The sequence below is a fragment of the Rhea pennata genome, chromosome 5 (genome assembly GCF_028389875.1).
Source record: "Rhea pennata isolate bPtePen1 chromosome 5, bPtePen1.pri, whole genome shotgun sequence".
Taxonomy (NCBI): Eukaryota; Metazoa; Chordata; class Aves; order Rheiformes; family Rheidae; genus Rhea; species Rhea pennata.
In genome coordinates this window covers 58,792,993-58,799,012 of record NC_084667.1, presented here as the reverse complement: position 1 = coordinate 58,799,012, position 6,020 = coordinate 58,792,993, and positions in this window count along the sequence as shown.

Genomic DNA, 6,020 nt, shown 5'->3' with positions numbered 1-6,020 from the left:
CCGCATGGCACCGGCACCCTGCAAAGCCCCGGTCCCGCACGGCCCCAGTCCCGCGCAGCCCCGGCACCCCATAAAGCTCCAGTCCCACATGGCTCCAGCATCCCACCTAGCTCCAGCACCCCACAAAGCCCTGGTCCCGCACAGCCCTGGTCCCACACCGTTCCAGCACCCCGCACGGCTCCAGCCCTACGTGACCCCAGTGTCCCACACAGCCCTGATACCCCGCATGGCCCCTGCCCCGCATGGCCTGGCCCTGGCAACCTGCGTGGGTCCAGCAGCCCACAAAGCCCCAGTCGCTCATGAGGCTCATGACACTGGCACCCTGCATGGCTCCGGTCCCATGCGGCCCCAGTACCCTGCACCACCCAGATCCTGCATGGCACTGGCACCCTGCACAGCCCAAGTCGCACACAGCCCCAAACAGCCCCAGCACCCCACACATCCCCAGTTCTGCATGGCCCCTCACAACCCTGGTCCCACATGGCCCCAGTTTTGCCCAGCCATGTCTCCAGCACCTTGCACAGCCCCAGCATCCTTCATAGCCTCAGTTCCCAATGGCCCCAGCACCTGACACGGCCCTGCACCACCCCAGGACTGTGCACAGCCTTGGTCCCACATAACCCCGTACAGCTCCAGTCCCATGCAGCCCTGCACATTGCCAGACCCAGTATCCCATATAGCCCCACAAAGCCCTAGTTGCACATGGCCCCAGCACCCCACAGACCCCCCCACACAGGGGTAGAAAGCCCCAGAAGGGAGCAGATGTCCCCTTCCTGCTCACAGATATGGTGTCACACAGGGGTCCTGATCCCTCAGCAGTCCCTGCTGAGAAAGCACTGATTTCAGAGCAGTCACAAAATTTTTATTCTTTGAGGGGTTGGGAGGCAGAGGTGAATTTCCAGGCTGGATACTTCTGCCTGTGGCTGGGATGCGTTCTTGTGCAGGCAGCATGGCACAGTGTCCCCCCCCAAGCGCCTCACCCAGAGGGGTCACAGGAGAGGTCACAGGGACTGTTGGGCAGATGACACCAGTGCTTCAGCCAGTGCTGGGCTGTCAAAAGGGGCTCTCCTTTGCTCAGGATACATCAGGAGCCCACCTCTGACATGCTGAAGAGAGGTTGCAGGAGAGAGATGCAGAAAACATCCTCAGAGAGGTGAGGCAGTCCTTTGGTAGGAGGATGGTTAACAGAGTTAGGGGGACAAGGCGGGGGAGGAAGGCCCAGGAAGGGTGGTGAGAAGGAGCATTGTCCTCCCCCCAAGCATCCCCCTTGGGAAACAGCACTCTGGGCATATGAAGCATCAAGAGGAGGGATGGCCACAGGGGCTGGAGTCCTCTACCCTACTGGCAATGGACTGAGGACGACAAGACGATGTGTAACCTCCTCCTTCCTTTGATCTCCCTCCTTTTCGGGAAACAAGGAGCTCAGCCTTTCATTCATGGCGATTCATGCTTGGCTGATGAGGAATAAAATATCAACTGTCAATGATTTAAAGAAATACATCCCCCTTTTTTTGCGGGCAATGCTGAAAGGTAGCTGAATTACGCCAGTGGGACAGTGTTGGCACGACTGTATTCAGTTCTTCACAAGCTGAGGATGGTCAGTGGATGGGATGATCCATGTTTGGGATCCCACTGAATCCATTTGGGAGTGTTGGCAGCTCCTTCCAAAGGGTGCAGAGAAAGCATGACTACCACAGTGCTTCCCAAAGCTCGGATCATGGGCATTGACCTCAGAGCCACAGTCACACAAGCAATGTTCGTGACTTCTCTCAGATGAGAGTTGCTTCTGAATTGCATTCTTTTGTTTTACAGGTGTGTATAAAATACACCTATCAGTTTGAACATATATGTGAAATATATTGATTCAGTGTATAAAGTGTGCTGAAAATGTAGTATGTAGCAATGGGCTGGTGGTTTGATCATGGAAGCTGAGTTCCCCAACAGCCATAAAAGAGTTACTCTTGTCTGATGACAGAATGGCTCTAAGGTGAGATGAGACCAGTAAGTTATAGGGTGGAACTGAAGGAAATCCTTAGGAATAAGGTTTCACTGCAACTAGAACCCCAGAGAGCTATCAGGGAACTTGTGTACTGTATCAGGCACTTCTTCAGTGCTGCTAATGCCTGGGAAAGGCTTTCCCACGAAGGCAGGATCCAGTCGGGGGCTGTGCAAGCTTGTCCACTGGATGAAATGAGAAACTAACATTATGAAGCTGCTGTAAACTCAGTTTGGCTTGATTTGAATTAACTGGCACTGTCACATTTGGTTTTCATTTATGAACACCCAACTCTAACTCTAGCAACTCCACTGTTAATATTCAGAGTGTGGTAATAAGCACCTTCTTCTCTTTACCTTAATATTTGCCCAGTGATTTCAAAGCTACCAACAAACAATGAAGCATTTACTGCTATGAAGTGTCTTTCCTGAAACCTGGCTCCTGGGCCACTCTGAACTTTGATAGAAGGTTTCTCCCTGCTGCTGTCCACAGTCTGGGAATAGGTGGGGAGAGTGCCCCCAGTGACATTATAACCACATCCATTTGCTATCTGCGTCTCAAGCAGAAACTAGACTTAATGTGCTTCTTCCCAAGTGGCCATTTCAATTTATGTGTTGATGAAACCTTGCAGGCTGCTTCTCAACAACCACAATGACCTTAGCATACACCAGCCAGGTGTTTACTCCTCTCCTGTAATTCAGTGCATTTAGGATTTGATTTTTACACTGAGACAGAGGATTAGGCAGCTGCACCCCTACCTGTCCCCCTGGACTGCTTCCACCTCTCTTCTTCTCAGCTCAGCTCCCTCTGAGGTGGTTCCCAGGTGCCCTTTCTCTTGTTTCCATACCTTGCCTTGGTTCACAGTGGAGCTGCAAAAGGCATAGTGGAGATGCAGGGCAGGGGGTGTCAGTGACTGCTCTATGGAAACAGCTATTTTTTTTTTGTGACCACAAGGAAGCAAAGAAGTTTCTGTCTCTACCACACAGGATCCTCGAAGTCTCAGGCAGCAGATTTATTCCTGGTGGCATATAGTCTGGTAAATCCAGACTTTTTTGTGAGTATTGTTAAGCCATTATCTGCCTTCAACACTCTTGGTGTCCTGCAGATAGTGGCAGGTGCAGGCAGCTGGCGCTTTGCTCCTTTTCCTCACAGAAACCATGGCAGGGGATGTGGGCACTTGTGTCTTTTCCCAAGGGACTTTAAGGAACAAACATGCACAGAGCCTCTCTGCCATTCCTTCATGTTGATGTATAACAGGGCCTTTGGGGACTGGGGGCAGGGTTAGGGTTTTCAGCACAAACTCTCCTTCTTCTGTCCAAGGTGGAGGATGTAGTTTATTAACAGGCTGATGATCTTCTTCTAGCAATACCTTCATTAGCTTTTTACTATGTATCTGGTGAGGAAGTATGACCCTGCTTTTCTGATATGAATCCTTCTGGTATGGTCCATGCCTTTGCAGCCTCAAGACGTGTCCGTGGCCCCTAGAGAAAATGTTCAACTGAAGCAATTGGCATCTGCATTTGTCAACTGGTGGGCTCCAGGCAGGCTTTTGAGTGGTGTCTTTAGCCTTTGAGGCTCCCAGCAGCTTGGGACTGGTGCCCAGTGGAGGATTAATTTCCCTCCATGGACACATTGCCACCATGGGATCAGCTGAAACACCAGCTATGACTGCATAGGGTGTGGATGGGGATATCCTCCAGGTAGACTCCTGGAAGGAGAAATGTGCAGCTTCTCTGGCTGAAAATGAGCCTCATGTTGGTGACTTCTGAAGTGTACTGCAGGGTTTCTAAAGTATGTTGGGAAAGGGACGTGGGTAGGCTCTCTAGATGATGAACAGTATAATCACCAATCAGCCAGTATTAATCTTACAGAACTGATTTGAATGTTGCTAAGATTGAATTTAATTGTATGATTAATTGTGCCAGGAGACCTCAAGTCCTGAATAGGTGCCCTTACTAAACAAATATCATGGAAATAATTCTGGGTCCCAGGAGAAGGGTTTTGCATTTGCAGAGCTGGAGAAAGACTAGTGTAGGAAGGATACTCATTCCAGACACTGTATCAAGACAAAAATCCATGATCAAAAGACTCAGGAAGATGTGCTGTTGCTGAGGCCCAGATGACACCAGCTACATGTGCTGCCACCAGTTTCATGGAGGATGCTATGTGCAAGCCCCATTGCCAGCAGTGTTGCCTCAGAGAAGCCCCTGCCTTGGGTCTCAGACAGAATCTGACCTGTTATTTCAGCCAAATGCACCCAGATTAGACCTGCAATTACCACAGGGTGGGTGGCTTCAGTGGTACTTGAGCTATGATCATCCTGTCCATCAGCCCATAGAGCTGTGGGAAAAAACAAAGTTTGCCCAGAAGCATCTGTGTCTTTTTGGTCTGATCTCGCCATGGTGATCTATAGCCTGAGCCCCAAAGTATATCCTACAGACGTTATAAATGCTGCCCAAAGTCTCAGGAGATTTGGCCTCTCCTGCTGCCTCTCAGCATTTCCCATCTTGACCTGGAAGTACCTAGTTCACAAACAGCAGAGCTCAAGTTCACAGTAGACTGGGAGAGCAGAGCGCACAATGGGGGAACGGAGCCAAGATGTTAAATTTGTACATTTAAAAGTTATTATTTGCCTGCATCTTCCAGATACTAGAACACTTCTCTAACACTACCGGAGGCGCATTGCAGGGAAATGTGCAGGGGAAGCTGAGTCACAGTCTCTACAGTCTTGGAATAGAAATTACAGCTCCCAACATCTGGGCTCTAGATATAGGACTATTTTCTGTCCTTAATTGTTTGCCTCCCATAGCATCATAAGCTGTTTTTTTTTCAGGGCAATTACTTTAATTGCCATGAGAAAACAAGTCAAATTCAGATTTTCAACAAAACTCATCTTTTTTCCCTCAAATAAATGATGTTAATCTGCTGCTGATCACTCAGCCCCGCTACTGTACTTAAACTGCTTTCTCCCTTACTGCCAGTACTAACAAATTATCACTAATAATTACAAACAACAATTAGTAATAGGATTCAGATGCACGTGAAACTCAGACAAACCCCCTCATGGGCTGTGCACAGCATGCCATGATGAAACTACCTTGGCTCCAGCATGTTTGTGGAGAACTGAGCCAGGGCCAGCACCGGTTTGCCACCTGGTGCCTTGGGTCTTCCCCAGGTGTGTCTCCCTCCAGTCTCCTCGCAGTCAGGGGGCCATCCCAGCCACATGCATGTCCACAGGCTGTCATGCTTCGCTGGTAGACCGCACGGGAAGAGTAGAGCCCCAAGGAGCCCAGGGTCTCTGTGCCCCAGGAGGCCATGCAGCTGTTTGCAACCTCTCTCTTTCCACTGATCTCCCCTCAGATGAGGACTTCTTCAGTATTTTTTACTGAGGTGCATTCCTCCAAGGCTGGACACCCTAAAGGTATGAGGGCTCTTAGGTCTTGGATAATTTTTTGCACCACAGGTCTCAGATAATTTTGCACCCAGGTCTCAGATGATTTTTTGCAGGCCACAAAGTAATGATAAAAGAGAGGGAAGTATCTGCATTAATCAGATGATTCAACTATCATCACATTCTTCATGGTGTGCATGCTACATTTTTCGCATGCCTTAACAAGTTACCTCATCAGCTGAGCTGTGACAACTGTCCATCTATGTAGCAAATATAGAGCAATGTGTCTTATCAGAAATCTTTTTGCTATGGACTAGAAAAGACCAGTTTCTGGTTTTTGCCTCTGTTGTCAGGTAGTGTTAGAAACACAGACCGCCATGCTGGCTCAGGCAAAGTAAGGAAATTTGATAAATATGCACAAGTCTGAGGCCTTATTAACCTTGTGAATTTACTGTTTTAAATTTGATTCTTCATCTCCCATCCCACTCTTTTCTATGGATTGCTATTGTCCCTCCCGGACTTGCAGCTCGTTCCTAGCGGTGAGGCTCTACCTTTTTGTTTGTCCTGTAGGTCACCTTGTAAGGGCTCTCAGACAATTAATCATTCAAGTCCTGAGACTGATTGAAAGTTCTC